This window comes from Saimiri boliviensis, chromosome 2 (genome assembly GCF_048565385.1).
Source record: "Saimiri boliviensis isolate mSaiBol1 chromosome 2, mSaiBol1.pri, whole genome shotgun sequence".
NCBI classification, from domain to species: domain Eukaryota; kingdom Metazoa; phylum Chordata; class Mammalia; order Primates; family Cebidae; genus Saimiri; species Saimiri boliviensis.
The window spans coordinates 105301592-105319866 of record NC_133450.1 but is presented as its reverse complement, the minus strand read 5'-3'; the positions used below and the strand labels follow the sequence as shown (position 1 = coordinate 105319866).

At 35.7% G+C, this 18275-nt stretch overlaps 1 long non-coding RNA gene across 28 annotated transcripts in view; it reads left to right on the top strand.

Moving 5' to 3' along the window:
• LOC104651773 (uncharacterized) overlaps positions 1–18275 on the top strand; it is a 229964-nt gene that overhangs the window by 17953 nt on the left and 193736 nt on the right. For 8 of the 28 annotated variants that reach the window (XR_012516348.1, XR_012516346.1, XR_012516353.1 and 5 more), the window contains one exon: positions 2814–2945. This is a non-coding gene — a long non-coding RNA (uncharacterized LOC104651773). Of the gene's footprint in view, positions 1–26; positions 518–2813; positions 2946–18275 lie in introns of those variants that run through there. The other 20 variants (XR_012516361.1, XR_012516343.1, XR_012516363.1 and 17 more) reach the window with 6 other exon arrangements.

The window sequence follows — 18275 nt, the reverse complement described above, 5'->3', positions numbered from 1 at the left end:
GGGGCCGAAATCAGTGTTTATCTCCTCTGTAAAGTTTTGGTTAATGTGAAAAAGAATTCTAAGGCTAGGCTTAAACTAGTATATTTTTTGCTATAAATTTGTTTTTCTGTGTTGAGGGGTACTTTAAGATACAACACGGGCTTTTAAGTTAGAACACCTGTAAGTCCTCTTTTCAAAGCAACCCAGCAGCTGGTCAGTAACAAACTTGACTGCAGGTGCCTGAAATGAACAAAAAACTCGATGAAGTCTCCGCCTTGTTTTGTGTCCTTGGAAGCCTGACTTTTTAACAGTGTGGCGGGACTTCTTTTGCTCTCCACCCTCCAGGGAACAGGAATTTTAGGGTTCATGTTACAGTGAGCTCTAAAAATTATGTTAAACAGTTAAAAGCCTTTGCAAGTTCTAAGTTAACTGCTCTCGGCTTCCAGGAAAGGAAATGGAAACTGTCCTGTGCTGTAGCTCAGGAGCTCAGGTTTTTCACTTCAAAATGGCGGGCCGGGTTCAATTTTCCACCAAGAAAGTAAGTCTCTTCTGGTTTAGTATCTGTGTGACCTTGTTTATTCTCTTCTCCTCCGTGGCCTGTCTTAAATTTTCCTTTCTCTAAGCACTGGGAGGTTACCTTTGGTAAAGTTCAAAGCCAGAAATATCGGCCGTTTGGCCTAACAACTTCTAAAAGGACTTTTACTAAAAGTTAAAATCAGTTTAGTTGAAAGTGAATATTCGAGCTCTAACAGCTTGGACTCTTTGGGAAAACGGGAGGCACCAGATACCCCTTTCGGGGCCTTGTTCTTCCAAAGGCTGCATCCTAAAGCCAGGAATTCAATTAAGAAACTTAAAAATAGGCAAATAAAAAATCTTACAACTACTGTAGTAATCTTCTTTCTGTTTAGCCACATATGTGTTCTGTGTAATGTTTATTTAAAAGAGCTCTGATTGGCTTAAAAATAATTGCTTAAATATGAATGCAAAATAAAAACTGATGCCTTTTAGTTCCTATAACTTTAATATTTGGGAAATAAAAACATCTTTTAAAAGTATTTATAAAATAAAAACATTTAGTGTAAATTATGCAGGTCAGATATTAAGTTTGCTAAATGCTTTAAGGTGATAAATTGCTTCTTTAACTTTTAAAAATGGTTTAATTTACCTACCTTAAAGCCATTAGATTCTAGATACGGCCCGGGGACATAAGGAATTAGCCATCTCCTCAGCTATACAAAGAAAGATAGTAGAGAAAGAGATTTTATACAAGGAAGGATCTTGTATGGTCAATTCTTGTTTTAAAGTAAAATGACTGGTTGTTTAAAAGAAGGCATGTTTAGGGAAAGATGTCTCAGTCATGTGAGTCATAAAATGATTTATTAAAGGTGATTTATGCAAGAAATGTACAATTCAAAGATTGTGAAGCCTGCTAAATGCTTCATAAAATGCCACTATGACTCTTACGGTGCAACTTTGCCTGCTTTGCAGCTAGGTAAGGCCTAGGGACATGTGGAGTTAGCCCCACTCCCTATCTATGCTGCAGAGTCAGCTCTTACCTGCACTTTGCCTGGTGTGTCCGAGACTAGGCGCCACAACTAGTACATAATTAAAAGGTCAAACTTAGCAAGGTCTTTACCAAAATTAAAAGTTGCTAAGAGTTAACATGTAATTGAAACTACCAAACAAACAATTTTACATGCAAGGTATATAAAGTGAAAGTATTTCTGATGGAAGTTTATAAAAAGTCATGGAAATGTGGGTTTTTTTCTGCCTAAAGTATTAAAGAATCATTTTAAGGAAAATAACTAAAGGTTTAAACAGGTTGTGAAAGGTTTAAAAAAATTAATTGTAGGAGATTCTGTGTGTGAGCACATTGGCTAAAGTTAAAGGACATTATTCAGCTCTTCTGGAAAGTAAACATTGGAATAAAAGCACAATAGATTTTTCTAAAAGCACTAATCTGATCTTTCACAAAAAAAGGGTAAAGGGTTATAAAAGACATAAGGATCTACCTTATGGTTAAACAATAAAATTGGATAAATATGTGTAAGTTTTTATAAAAAATTGAATTTCATATTAATAGTACACTAATGTAAAGGTGAAATTAGGTTTATTTGATATAAAAATAATACAGGAAATAACAAATGTTATATATGAGTGTGTTTTGCTTTCTTTGGACTATATTTGAATAAATGTGTTACTGGTATATGTTCCAAAGTTATGGGAAACTCCTATAATTCTAATATAACTTAGTGTATGTCATTAATAACTATAATTATTATGTAAAATTTTGTGTGACACAGAAGTAACTAAATTTCCATATCAATTGTAGCTTTAATAGTGTCTGTTCTAAAACTTTTTATCTTCCACAGACAACTGTTGTCTTCTGTCAGGCCTCTTTAGAAGGTGGTTATAATCAACTATGCAGCTCTAGCAGGTGTTCTTAAATGCAGTTTTCTAGTAACTTTGAAAACTGCAACGTTAGAATAGAGAAAAGAACTTTGAGAACTGTCATGAAGAGTTGGAATGTTCATGAATATTAAATGCATCAGGAGTTAACTGAATGAACTGAACCATTAGAAAACGGAAATAATCTTTTTAACTTTGCTAAAATACTGCTGATCCTTTTTTTGATTTTGAGAGTAAAGGAAACTTTTTTATAGCTATTTACAGACCTTAGCAATTGAGTAAATATACTCCTACAAACAAAATATGGAACATGTTTATCTCTCTGTATCTGATTTCTCCAAAATTTGAAAACTATTTGTGAATAGTTTTATGACAATATAGTTATTTTCATAAGTGTAATAAAAATCTGTTTTCTTTTGTAATAGGACACAATTGGAGAAATTGGTATTTTACCAAGCTTTATCTGGAATGGTTGTGCTTTCCTATAAGGAATAAAACTTGACTCATAAAGCCAATAAAAGCCCCTTGGAAATTGGCTGCAGACCTCCTGACCTGTGGTAAGTAAAAAATTTCACTTTTTGACAGATCCAGAAGCCCCAGGTTGTCTTGGGACTCTACAAGAAGAGAGGAATTTGTTCAGCTCATAGGTATTTGAGAGTACAAACCCGTGGCTGAACTTGGCTTTAAAAAGTCTTATTTAAGGTTTCTTCTATAAAACAGAGTTCCATCAAAGCCAATTTAAAAAGATACTATGTGCAAAATAATTATTCTTCCTGCGCTTTATACAAATAACCAGGCCAAGTATAATAAAGCAAATCAGTCTTACCATGATTTGTTTTTAGTAAAAATGGGAAACTGGAGAGAGAAATATTATGTTTCAAAAGCTATGGTACACTTGTTTTAAAATTCTAGTCTCATTAGTTGTTTTTAAGTTTGTTTCTGCAATTTTGGCTAACCCTGCTTATTTCTGTGAACTAACTGGTGATCTCTGACTGCCTCTCAGAAGAAACGAGAGGGTAGGTTATGTAAAAATCTGGATCTGTATTCTAATTCTGGGCACATTACAATGGACTAACAAGTCAATATCAGCTTAGTTCCAACAGTTGCCCAGTTCATGAAAAATCTTTGAAATTAGTTTACTTGGAATAACTTTACTTATTTTGCTTTACTCCTATGGAATATATTGCTGTTATACTCTTTTTGTAGGAATACAGAACAAGCTTACTGAATACTTTGTTAGATTAAACACTTACTCATCTTCCAGATATCACCTTTAGTCAAAACTCAAGAGTTTTGAATGGACCTTACTGTACTGTTGCTTTCTGACTGAGCTTCAGACTACCCTGAATGCAGGAGACTCTCATAGTTAGGCAGGAATATCATCACCCCTCTTTAGCCTGAAGAAGTTACAGAAGATGAATCTTAGTCCCTCTGGTTTTCTTACAGAATGGATGGGAGAAATGTCAGAGGTGTGTGAACCAGAGCAACTCTGTATTAAATAGGAGCTGGGTGAAATTAGGCTGAAACCTACTGGACTGCATTCCCAGATGGTTAAGGCATTCTAAGCCACAGGGTGAGATGGGAGGTCAGTACAAAATACAGATCATAAAGACCTTATTGAGAAAACAGATAGCAGTGAAGGAGTGGCCAATACCCACCATATCCAAAATGGCAATGGGAGTGACCTCTGGTTGTCCTCTCTGCTACACTCCCACCAGCACTATGACAGTTTACAAATCTCATGACAACATCAGGAACTTACACTATATGGTCGAAAAAGGGGAGGCATAAATAATCCACCCCTTGTTTAGCATATCTTGAAGAAACAACCATAAAAATTGACAACCAGCAGCCCAAAGGGCTGCTCTGTCTATGGAGTAGCCATTCTTGTATTTCTTTACTTTCTTAATAAACTTGCTTTCACTTTGCATGGTGGACTCTCCCTGAATTCTTTCTAGTGTGAGACCCAAGAAACCTCTGTTGGGGTCTGTATTGAGACCCCTTTCCTGTAATAGTAGGGCAGCATGTACTGAGTTCTTTATGAATTACTTACAGCACTCTCTTTCCCAAAGACTCAGGTGGAAACTCAGGATCCTGACCCTGGTAATGACTAGTGGGACAGACAATATGTACTATGACAAATTACTGCTTTTGATAATGAATAAGAGTTCACAATTGGGTTAATTCTATTATGCCTGGATTGTTCCCTCTGAATTTTGTCTTTTGTTAGTCTTAATACAGAGGCCCTCTGTATCAGTAAGCCTAAGCGTTTATTGTATCTGAGAAACCTTAAGTCTCCCAGACATGGTAAGAAATTTGCCTAAATTACAATGTATGATGTCTCTGTTTGCACATGGGTGTGTGTGTGTCTGTGAGTGTATGTATATATATACATACGTATGTATACAGAGAGAGCTGTCTTTTCATATGAACAAAGAGAGACCTTAATGTAGTTAAATCATAGAGTCTCAACACTGCTATAAGCCTTAACCAGTCAAAAGACATTTAAATTATCCTGGATTCTGAACAGGGATTATAATTAGCCAAATATTTTAAGTAATAGTATTGATAATGCCAAAGTCACAAACGTCTCACGAGAATGTGGGTGGCTTGATTGAAGCCATTCATTGCCTTGCTTCATCTATACCCTGCAGAGCAATTTAGCTCCCTAAGTAACTATCCCCTGCTATTTAAAGCAATATGTTATGCAAAGTAAATCAATATATATAATTTTACGTAAAAAAATTCTTACTTTGCCTCATCACAAGGAATGTTTAATCTTAATTGAGGTCTTTGTATTAAGAGAAAATTTAATCAATTATAAGATTAGAATATTCCCAAATAAGGTTTCATGAATGACATAAGTAATAACATCATAAAGTAGAAGTACTAATTGAAATTTTTATAAAAGCTTATTTTTAATCTTTTTAAGGAGGAAAAAGTTCCTTCAATCAGAATCTAATTTGTAAGGGTTTCCTGTGAACCTTAGTCAGTGAATAATTTATTTCCCTAACCTACTTATGAAAAGTTTAGATTGTTATTGTCATTTGTAAGGTAGTGAGATTCACCCACTTTTCTTTTTCATTCATACCTGACCTCAAATACTTGATAACTTGCAATATAGGGATTTTAAAATATAAATAATAAAGACAAAACAAATACTTAGATTTAAGAGGTTGGATATACATTTATTATCCATTCAAACATAAAGGCCATGGTTAAGATTTAAATTACTCACTTTTATTTTTATTATATCATAAAATCAACTGAAACCATCATTCTCATGTGTAATGTGGCATGACAGTAATGCACATTGGCCTATGCTAAGATAATCTTGATGATGTATTGGCTTAAACTGCTTCAGAGATACAATATCACAAATAATCTTACATTATTTAGTAAAGAATATCAAAACAGATAATTATGTAAAAACAATGTATATGTTACTTGTCCAATTAGTTCTAATGGATAGCATCTCTTTTACACAAACTCTGAAAAAAATAAAAATAATATAAATACATGAGAAAAGAAGACCAACATATTCGAAATAACTCATACTATATCCTGGGTTAAATGACAAAGCAGTTCTCATACCGAACTCCAGAAGTCAGCTGACCTACCCACCTAGTTATGGGCATTGCAAATTAAGGCAGGCTTGCCAATACTGGAAATAAATTGCAAAGATGAAGAGGTAACTCTGTCGTGCAAACCCAGTTATTTTTTCTGAGCTTTAATAACCAGATAAGTCATTCTATTAAATGAACAAAGAAACTAAAAGATGTTTTTACTGTGTGTGTGCTTAGAGAAAGTACTTCATCTTGATAAAGAAGGGTAGAAAAAAGACAATGCCACTAAAATTTTTTACCGTTTTTCTAACAAAATAAAATTTATGATAATCATAATGTTCATTATAACAATGTTTTTTGCCTGGATATCCTTGTTAATTTTCCATCTCCTTGATCTGTCTAATATTGACAGTGGGGTGTTAAAGTCTCCCAATATTATTGTGTGGGAGTCTAAGCCTCTTTGTAGGGCTTAAATACATATGCACCCAATACAGGAGTACCTGTATTGGGTGCTCCTGTATTGGGTGCATATGTATTTAAAATAGTTAACTCTTCTTGTTGCATTGATCTCTTTACCATTATGTAATGCCCTTCTTTGTCTCTTTTGATCTTTGTTGGTTTAATGTCTCTATTATCGGAGACTAGGATTGCAAACCCTGCTTTTTTGTGCTCTCCATTTTCTTGATAAATCTTCCTTCATCTCTTTATTTTGAGCTTATGTGTATCTTTTCATGTGGGATGGGTCTCCTGAATGCAGTGCATCAGTGGGTTTTGAATCTTAATCCAGTTTGCCAGTCTGTCTTTTGATTGGGGCATTTAGTCCATTTACATTGAAGGTTAATATTGTTACATGTGGATTCCATGCTGCCATTTTGATGCTAGCTGGTTGTTTTGCCCATTAGTTGATGCAGTTTCTTCATAGTGTTGATACACTACTTTAATAATCACCATACTATTAAGAGTGAACACTTTTTTAAAGCATGAAAATTCTGATAACTTACAGATAGAAACTAGAATTGCACTGCAAATGATGTAAGCACTAGCATCCACCTCACTTAATGATTTTTGAGAAAAATAGTTTATCCACATAAATACTTAAACAATATTGCCTACATAGTAAATAGTCTTTGAAATTTTAAATAATTATTTTGACAATTATAGTAACTATTTTATTGCATTTGGGACTTATTGTTTTAAAAAGGGAGATACAGATTATTCTGATACAGCACTAAAAGGCGTGAAATAATATTTTTTATTCTGCGAATTCTCAATTCATTTGAAATTGAAGAATCATTCATGAAGCACATTTTTTGCTCAAAATAATATTCTTGCAATTGACTTATCTCTTTTTGCCATAAAACTCAGCACACTTAACATACCCTTTTTACAACTATCTTCTTCAGAAGACCATAAGCTCCATGAAGTGAGAGATCTTGTTCATCCTATGACCAAGCATTACACACAGTGCAGGGAAACAGGATGTATCTAATAGTAAACCATTAGACAAATCAGTGTTTTACCTAAAATAGAAGTAAAACTAATTTTCTTAAGAATTAAGCCTAGCTTATCACCTGAAACAAGAATAACTAGCATAATCTTTTTGATAAGTACTGAGACTTAATGTTGTTACTTAGCATCATTAACTCATTCCTTCAACCATAAACATCTTTTGACCAAGAGTACCTAAACTCCTGGGAGTGTAACTCAGCAGGGTTGGCTTTATCTGGCTTTTATTCAAGATGATACCTCTTTGGTTGGGATGCTTCTAACATGAGAATAGTTAATTAGAGCAAAAAGCCAACATGAAAGTAATAATCTTTATTTACTTATTATAATAGTATCAATAAAAGGCTAAATTGAAAAAGACACCAACACCCCCTTTCCCCATTTGCCTCCATTGAATGGCACACCAGTCCAGGTTCAGGCAGATCAGTATATACATGGGGGAAGTGGGGAGGATAGGAATTAGGTTGGTGCAAAGTAACTGAAGGTTTTGCTATTAATTTCAATTCTTCTCATTTCAGAGGAAGTCCAGTACAAAAGGCTCCTCTAGTTTTATGGACTTGGAGGCCAGGATAAGAAACAGGGTTGAATAACTAGGAATAAAAGAACTGAGTACTAAGACAGACCAGCAAGATTTCTTCCTACTTCCCTTCTTCACTTATAATGACTGAGGAAAGCCTTTGCTAAAGGCTTCCCAAAGTCTTTGAAATGTAGTTGCATGGTGCATAAGTTAGGAATACAGAAAAGCTTGAGAAAGGCCAAGTGGTGGTGGGTTGAGTGGTGGGGAGGGAGGGCAGCTGAGTCTTGAGTCCTTAACTGTAACTCTTTTCAGAGACTGCAGTAGACTGGATGTGTACCAGTTCAGGTATGCATAGGGTAGTTTTTTACACAGAGGCCTACCAGATGAAACTTTTGTAATTGCCTATGATCAGGTCTGAAAAGTCACACACAGGGTTTTGAACAGTAGCTGGACTCCTCTCTCACAGTAACTGCATTTAAATTTGCTCTCCCATTATAATAATAATGATTGTTCCTTCATATACTTACTAGCTAAATGGTTAACATTCTTTATGAAATATTAATTAAACTAATATGCCAATTTTCTTGGTTAATGTTATTTATGAAAAGTCTTCATAAATATATTCTGGATACATATGTTGTCAAAAACGTGTATAAAAATTTTTTTCTTCCACTCTGTAGCTTGCTTATTCATTTTACATAATTAGGTTCCTTAGTTAACTTTTGTTTCAATTTTGATGTTTATAAAATAAAGCTATTTATTGCTAAAGCTTCCTGGGTCGAATCTTTACTGTGCCAAAATTGTAAAGGTATCATACTTAGTTTTTTGTTTGTTTGGTTTTTTTTAATTGTACTTTAGGTTCTGGGGTACATGTGGAGATCATACAGGATTGTTGCATAGGTACATACATGGCAATGTGGTTTGGCCATCCTACTATCACCTATATCTGGCATTTCCCCCCATGTTATCCCTCCCCAAATCCCATTCCCCTGCTGTTCCTCCCCTGGCCCCCTCAACAGACCCCATTGTGTGATGCTCCTCTCCCTGTGTCCATGTGTTCTCATTGTTCACCTGCCTGTGAGTGAGAACATGTGGTGTTTGATTTTATGTTCTTGTGTCAGTTTGCTGAGAATGATGGTTTCCAGGTTCATCCATGTCCCTACAAAGGAGTCAAACTCACCCTTATTTATGGCTGCATAGTATTCCATAGTGTGTATGTGCCACATTTACCTTGTCCAGTCTAACATCAATGAGCATTTGGGTTGGTTCCAGGTCTTTGCTTTCATAAACTGCTGCAGTGAACATATGTATGCATGTGTCTTTATAATAGAAAAATGTATAATCCTTTGGGTATACACCCAGTAATGGAATGGTTAGGTCAAATGGAATTTCTATTTCTAGATCCTTAAGGAATTGCCACACTGTCTTCCACAATGGTTGAACTAATTTATACTTCCACCAACAGCGTAAAAGTATTCCTATTTCTCCGCATCCTCTCCGGCATCTGTGGTCTCCAGATTTTTTGATGATCACCGTTCTAACGAGTATGAGATAGTATCTCTGTGTGGTTTTGATTTGCATTTTTCTAATGACCAGTGCTGATGAGCATTTTTTCATATGTTTGTTGGCCTCATGTATGTCTTCTTTTGAAAAGTGTCTGTTCATATCCTTCACCCACTTTTGGATGCATTTGTTTTTTTTTTCTTGTAAAACTGTTTTAGTTCTTTGTAGATTCTGGATATTAGCCCTTTGTCAAATGGGTAGATTGCAAACATTTTTCCCATTCTGTTGCTTGCCAGTTCACTCTAATGATTGTTTCTTTTGCTGTACAGAAGCTCTGGAATTTAATTAGGTCCCATTTGTCTATTTTGGCTTTTGTTGCCAATGTTTTTGGTGTTTTAGTCATGAAGTCCTTGCCTATGCCTATGTCCGGAATGGTTGTGCCTAGGTTTTCTTCCAAAGTTTTTATGGTGTTAGGTCTTATGTTCAAGTCTTTCATCCATCTGTAATTAATTTTAGTGTAAGGTGTCAGGAAGGGGTCCAATTTCTGCTTTCTGCACATGGCTAGCCAGTTTTCCCAACACCATTTATTAAGCAGGGAATCATTTCCCCATTGCTTGTTTTTGTCCAGTTTGTCAAAGATCAAATGGTTGTAGATGTGTGGCATTGCCTCCGAGGCTGCCGTTCTGTTCCATTGGTCTGTATCTGTTTTGGTATTAGTATCATGCTGTTTTGATTACTGTAGCCTTGTAGTATAATTTGAAGTCAGGTAGTGTGAAGCATCCAGCTTTGTTCTTTTTACTTAGGATTGTCTTGGTTATATGGGCTCCTTTTCAGTTTCACATGAGGATTAGGTGGTTTTTTCCAGTTCTGTGAAGGTCATTGGTAGCTTGATGGGGATAGCACTGAAATTTATAAATTACTTTGGGCAGTATGGCCATTTTCACAATATTGATTCTTCCTACCCATGAGCATGGAATGTTTTTCCATCTGTTTGTGTCCTCTTATTTCCTTGAGCAGTGGTTTGTAGTTGTCCTTGAAGAGGTCATTTACCTCTTTTGTTAGTTGTATTCGTAGGTATTTTATTCTCTCTGTAGCAATTGTGAATGGGAGTTTGCTCATGATTTGGCTCTTTGTTACTCTCTTATTGGTGTGTAGGAATGGTTGTGATTTCTGCACACTGATTTTGTATCCTCAGACTTTGCTGAAGTTGCTTATCAGTTTAAGGAGATTTTGGACTAAGATGATAGGGCATTCTAAATGTACAATCATGTCATCTCCAAATAGAGAAAATTTGACTTCCTTCTTTCCTGATTGAATACACTTTATTTTTCTTTCTTGCCAAACTTCTCTTGCTAGAACTTACAATACATTATTAATAGGAGTGGTGAGAGAGGACATCCTTTTCTACTGCCAGATTTCAAAGGAAATGCTTCCAGTGTTTGACCATTCAGTATGATACTGGCTGTAGGTTTGTCATAAACAGCTTTTATTATTTTGAGATATGTTGAGAGTTTTTATCATAACGGCTGTTGAATTTTATTGAAGGCCTTCTGTGCATCCATTGGGATAATCGTGGTTTTTCTCTTTGGTTCTCTTTATGTGGTGGATTACGTTTATAGACTTGCATATGTTGAACTAGCCTTGCATCCCTGGGATGAAGCCTACTTGATCATGATAGATAAGGTTTTTGATGTACTATTGCAATTGGTTTACCAATATTTTATTGAAGATTTTTGCATCTATGTTCATCATGGATATTGCCCTGAAGTTTTCTTTTCTTGGCGAGTCTCTGCTGGATTTTGGTTTCAGAATGAAGTTGGTCTTATGAAGTGATTTGGGTAGGATTACCTCTTTTTGTATTGTTTGGAATAGTTTCAGAAGTAATGATACCAACTCCTCTTTGTGTGTCTGGTAGAATTTGGCTGTGAACCTGTCTGGACCTGGACTTTTTTTGGTTGGTAGGCTATTAATTGCTGGCTCAACTTCAGTCCATGTTATTGGTCTGTTCAAGGTTTCAACTTCTTCCTGGTTTAGGCTTGGGAGGGTGCAAGTGTCCAGGAATTTACCCATTTCTTCCAGGTTTACTGGTTTATGTGCATAGAGTTGTTTGTAGTAATCTCTGATGATAGTTTGTATTTCTGTCAAATTAGTGGTGATATCCCCTTTATCATTTTTTATTGCATCTGTTTGATTCTTCTCCCTTTTCTTTTTTATTAATCTGCCTAGTGGGCTGTCTATTTTGTTGATCCTTTCAAAAAACCAGCTCCTGGATTTATTGATATTTTGAAGGTTTTTTTGTGTTTCCACCTTCTTCAGTTCTGCTTTGATCTTAGTTATTTTTTGTCTTCTGCTAGCTTTTGAGATTTTTTTTTTATCTTAATCCTCTAGCTCTTTCAAATTTGATGATAGGTTGTCAATTTTTGATCTTTTCTCACTTCTCATGTGGGCATTTATTGCTATAAATTTCCCTCTAGACACTGCTTTAAACGTGTCCCAGAGATTCTGGTGCATTGTGTCTTCATTCTTATAGAATGAAGAACATTTTTATTTCTGCCTTCATTTCTTTGTTTCTCTAGTTAATGTTCAGGAGCCAGTTGTTCATTTTCTATGAAGTTTTGCAGTTCTAAGTTAGTTTCTTAATCCTGAGTTCTAATTTGATTGCCCTGTGGTCTGAAAGACTGTTTTTTATGATTTCTGTTCTTTTGCATTTGCTGAGGAGTGTTTTACTTTCAATTATGTGGTCAATTTTGGAGTAGGTGCAATGTGATGCTGAGAAGAATGTATATTCTGTGGATTTGGGGTGAAGAGCTGTGTAAATGTCTATTAGGTCTGCTTGATCCAGATCTGAATTCAAGTCCTGGATATCCTTGTTAATTTTCTGCCTCATTGATGTGTCTAATATTGAAAGTGGAGTGTTAAAGTCTCCCACTATTATTGTGTGGGAATCTAAGTTTCTTTGTAGGTTGTTCAGAATTTGCTTTATATATCTGGGTGCACCTTTATTAGGTGAGTATGTGTTTAGGATAGTTAGCTCTTCTTGTTGCATTGATTCTTTTACAATTATGTAATGCCCTTTGTCTCTTTTGATCTTTATTGGTTTAAAGTCCATTTTATCAGAGAATAGTTTTGCAACTCCTTTTTTTTTTTTCTTTTTTGCTCTCCATTTGCTTGATAAATCTTCCTCCATTGCTTTATTTTTAGCCTATGTGTGTCCTTTCGTGTGAGATGGGTTTCCTGGATACAGCATACCGATGGGTTTTGGCTTTTTATCCAATTTGCCAGTTTGTGTCTTTTGATTGGGGCATTTAGCTCATTTACATTTAGGGTTAATATTGTTATGTGTGAATTTGATACTGCCATTTTGAGGCTAGCTGAATGTTTTGCCTGTTAGTTTTCACATTTTCTCCATTGTGTAGATGGTCTTTACAATTTGGTATGTTTTTGGAGTGACAGGTACTAGTTGTTCCTTTTCTTGTTTAGTGCTTCTTTCAGGAGCTCTTGTAAGGCAGGCTTGGTGGTGATGAAATCTCTCAGCAACTGCCTGTCCATAAAGGACTTTATTTCTCCTTCACTTAGGAAGCTTATTTTGGCTGGATATGAAATTCTAGGTTAAAAGTTCTTTTCTTTAAGGATGTTAAATATTGCCCCCCCCCCCACCACCGTTCTGGCTTATAGGGTTTCTGCCAAGAGAGCTGCTGTGAGTCTAATGGGCTTTCCTTTGTGAGTGACCCAACCTTTTCTCTGGCTGCCCTTAGCTTTTTTTCTTCATTTCAACCCTGGGGAATCTGATGATTATGTGCCTTATGGTTGCTCTTCTTGAGGAATATCTTTGTGGTGTTCTCTGTATTTACTGGACTTGAATTTTGGCCTGGCTTGCTAGATTGGGGAAGTTCTCTTGGATAACATCTTGAAGAGTATTTTGCAGCTTGGATTCATTCTCTACATCACATTCAGGTACACCTATTAAATATATATTAGGTGTTTTCACATTATCCTATATTTGCTGTAGGCTTTGTTCATTTCTTTTCACTCTTTTTTCTTAATCTTGCCTTCTCATTTTATTTCACTCAGTTGATTTTCAATCTCTGATATCCTTTCTTCTGCTTGGTCCATTCGGCAATTGAAACTTATGTATGCTTTGGGATGTTCTCATGCTGTGTTTTTCAGCTCCATGAAGTCATTTATATTTTTCTCTAAGCTGTTTATTCTAATTAGCCTTTCATATACCCCTTTTTCAAGGTTCTTAGTTTCTTTGCATTGGGTTAGCACATGTTCTTTTAGCTCAGAGAAGTTTGTTATTACTCACCTTCTGAAGCCTGTTTCTGTCAATTAATCAGACTCATTCTCCAGCTTTGTTTTCTTGCTGGTGAGGAGTTGTGAACCCTTGGAGTAGGAGAGGAGTTCTGGTTTTGGGGTATTTCATCCTTTTTGTGCTAGTTTTTTCCCCATCTTTGTGGCTTTATCTACCTGTGGTCTTTGTAGTTGGTGCCTTTTGGATGGGGTCTCTTAGTGGATGTCCTTTTTGTTGATGTTGAAGCTATTTCTTTCTTTTTCTTAGATTTCCTTCTATCACTCAGGCCCCTCTGCTACAGGATTACTAGAGGTCCACTCCAGACCCTGCTTGCCTGGAGATCATCCTCAGGGGCTACAGAACAGTAAAGGTTGCTGCTGGTTTTGTCTTCTGTTACCCTCATCCCAGAAGGGTACCCACCAGATGTCAGCCTGACCTCCCTTTTATGAGGTGTCTCTTTGGGTATATGGGGGTTAGGGAGCTGCTTGAGGAGATAGTCTGTCCCTTATAGAAGCTCAAGTGTTATGCTGGGAGCTCTGTTGTTCTGTGCAGAGCTGCTGGGGAGATATATTTAAGTCTGCTGCAGTGGAACTCAACTACCTCTTTTCCCAGGTGCTGTCCTAGGAATGTCAGGCTTTATTCATTCCTGCCATGCTGCTGCCTTTTTTCAGAGATTCCCTGCCCCACACAGAGATAGTCTAGTCATAGTCTACCAGCAGAGGCATTGCTGAGCTGCCACAGGCTCTGCCCATCTGCTGTGTGAATTTCCTTGAGGCAGTTTGATCTGCCTCAGTATTGGCAGACTGCCTTGGTAGTGGCGGGCGACCTTCCACCCACCAAGCTGAACCATCTATAGTCCAGCTGCACTTGCTGCAAAACTCTCAATTCAGAGCGTTTCAGATTGCTTTTTTTGTGGGGATGGTACCCACCAAGCCAGATCACCTGGCTCCCTGTCTCAGCCCCCTCCCTTTCAGTTGAATGCATGGCTCTTTCTCCTAGGCATTCCAGGTACCAGTTGAAATGGCTGCCCAGAGTTGTGGGAGTCTGTGTGCCAACCCTCGGCACCATCTGAAGCCGTCATGCTGGAAACTCATGGCGCTTTTTGGCCCGGGAATCTCCTGGTCTGTGGGCAGTGAAAACTCATTTGGAAATGAGGTGATGATTCATCCTGTTCTTTGTGGGAACTGCACTCCAGAGCTTTTCCTATTTGGCCGTCTTGGATCCTCCCATACTCAGTTTTCTTGTAGAAGATTTGTAGCTTCAGCTTTAGGTTAATATCTAAAATGAGTCTCAAATTGTGTGTGGTTCATTATAGTTGTATGACTAGCCAATTCTTCCAATTTGTTGAAAATATTTTTATATTAAATGAATTTGGTGCACTGTAACAATATACATTGGTCCTGCATATGTACATCTATTTCTGTACACTGTGGTTTAATTGATTTATTAGTCTATCATTATGTCAATACCACAATATAACTTGATTATGAAATAAGGTGGTATCATTTCTCAAAATGTTTAGAATACTTGTTAAAATTTTTTCTAGCATTTTATATCCTTTAAACTATCACATGAGTTTCAGAATCAGTTTGTCACTTATAACACAATATTCTTTGGAAATGTGTTAGGATTTCTATTCTCATAATCTGGAACAATTGACATTTTAACAATATTGAGTTTTTAAAAATGATTATTATTATACTTTAAGTTCTGGGGTAGCAGTACAGAATGTGCAGATTTGTCACATAGGTATACATGTGCCATGATGCTTTGCTGCACCTATCAAACTGTCATCTGCATCAGGTATTTCTCTTAATGCTATCCCTCCCATAGCTCTCCACCCCTGGCAGGCTCAGTGTATGATGTTCCCCTCCCTGTATCCCTGTGTTCTCATTGTTCAACTTCCACTTATTAGTGAGAACATGTGGTGTTAGGTTTTCTGTTCATATGTTTGCTGAGAGTGATGGTTTCCAGCTTTATCTGTGTCTCTGCAAAGACATGAACTCATCCTTTTCTATGGCTGCATAGTGTTCCATGGTGTATATGTGCCACATTTTCTATACAAGTCTATTATTGATGAACATTTGGGTTGGTTCCAAATCTTTGCTATTGTGAATAGTGCCACAGTAAACATGCATGTGCATGTGTCTTTATAGTAGAATGATTTTTAATCCTTTGGGTATATACCCAGTAATGGGATTGCTGGGTCAAATAGTATTTCTGGTTCTAGATCCTTGAAGAACCACCACACTGTCTTCCACAATGGTTGAACTAATTTACACTCCCACCAACAGTTTAAGTGTTTCTATTTCTCCACATCCTCTCCAGCATCTGTTTGTTTCCTGACTTTTCAGTGATCATCATTCTAATTAGAATGAGATGGTATTTCATTGTGGTTTTGATTTGCATTTCTCTAATGACCAGTGATGATAAGCTTTTTTTCATATGTTTGTTGGCTGCATAAATGTATATTTTTGAAAAATGTCTGTTCATATCCTTTGTCCACTTTTGATGGGGTTTTTGTTTTTTTCTTGTAAATTTGTTTAAGTTCTCTGTAGATTCTGGATATTAGCCCTTTGTCAGATGGACAGATTGCAAAAAATTTCTACTATTCTGTAGGTTGTCTGTTTACTCTGATGATAATTTATTTTGCTGTGCAGAAGCTCCTTAGTTTAATTATATCCCATTTTGTGCAGAAGCTCTTTAGCTTAATTATATCCCATTCTGGCTTTTGTTGCCATTGCTTTTGGTGTTTTAGTCATGAAGTCTATGCCCATTCTTATGTCCTGAATGGTATTGCCTAGTTTCTTCTAGGGTTTTTATGGTCTTAGGTTTTACGTTTAAGTCTTTAATCCATCTGGAGTTAATTTTTGTGTGAGGTGTAAAAAAGAGGTTCAGCTTCAATTTTTTTTTTTTTTTAACGTGGCTAGCTAGTTTTCCCAACACCATTTATTAAATGGGGAATCTTTTCCCCATTGCTTATTTTTGTCAAGTTTGTCAAAGATCAGATGGTTGTACATGTTTAATGTTATTTCTGAGGCTTCTGTTCTGCTCCATTTATCTATACATCTGTTTTGGTACCAGTACCATGCCACTATAGCCTTGTTTGAAGTAAGGTAGCATGAGTCCACAAATATTGTATACATCTTAAATACTGTATACATCTTAAATATTGTATACATCTTAATGCTTTTATCACCAAAGTTTCATAGTTGTTACTCTAGAGGTCTTACATGTTTCTGTTAGATTTATCCCTACATTTTTTAATATTCTTTAATGCTTTCATAAATGATATTATAAGTTTATTTTTGTGGTTTTTTTGCTAGTCTGTGAAAATACATTTGAGTTTTCTATAGTGATACTATAGCAAGTTAACTTCACAAATTCTAATTGCATGTTTTATATTTCTTAGGCTTTCTTCTGTAGAACATGATACTAAAAATAAAATCTTCTTATTTCTTCTCCAAATTGTATATTATATTTTTCATTTTTTTCATAATTGAACTTACTAGTGTCTCAAGTACTATATTGAATAGAAAGAGTAAAAACAAAAATCCTTTTCTGTTCCCAGAAAGTATTCATTTTCTTACCAAGAGCATGAGTTATGTTGTTAATTACAGATTTTATGTAGGCAACTTCCATAAGATGAGAAAGTTTTCTTCTACTTTGCTCACACTCATTTATAACTATTTTATTTTGAAACTATTTTATCTGTTTCTAAGTAAAACAAATATTGTAATACTTTAGCTAAATAAGAGTGCATAGGCTGAAATAGGAATATGAAGAAGAGTAGGTGAAAATAATATAGTTAGTAAAACTGGATGACTGCCATGGAACACTGATTTTCTCTTAAGAGCATGTCTGTATAGCCAATATGTGATATGGACATAGTGCCATAAAACAGACATAGTGTCATAAAACTGGCTTCTCGCACCCTCTCAATCAGGGTTTGTATTCTCAATATCAGCTTGAGAATCAGATGACTATTTACGTCCTTTGCATAACCATTTTATAATAGTTTCTCAATGAGCAAAATAAAAGCCACATGTTGCTATAATAAATAAATGCAAACAAAATATATGCATGTCCTCTATTCAGTGACTGGTACATAACAATATTTAATTTTTGTTATTTGTTTTGGTGATGATACTTCATATAATGAAGATCATAATCATGAACATCCTGAAGATGATAAAGATGGTAAATAATAATTATTTAAATCCTAGATACAGAGTTGTGTTTGAAGCCCATTGTATGCTAATAGAACTACTGAAACTAACAGAAAGAATGAAAAATTAATTGAAATATATACATTGCCTTAGTTGGAAAGTAGCAGCAAAATCTGAACTACCTTGTATACAAGATATTTTAAAATAAAAATCACTGACATCTGAAAGCATCCACACCAAATCTGAGTTGACAATGCAAACTGCTTAAGCAGTTTCTGTAATTTTCCTCTACAGTTAGGTAAACTGCCAGCCCTATCAATCTAGTGTTCTTTGAT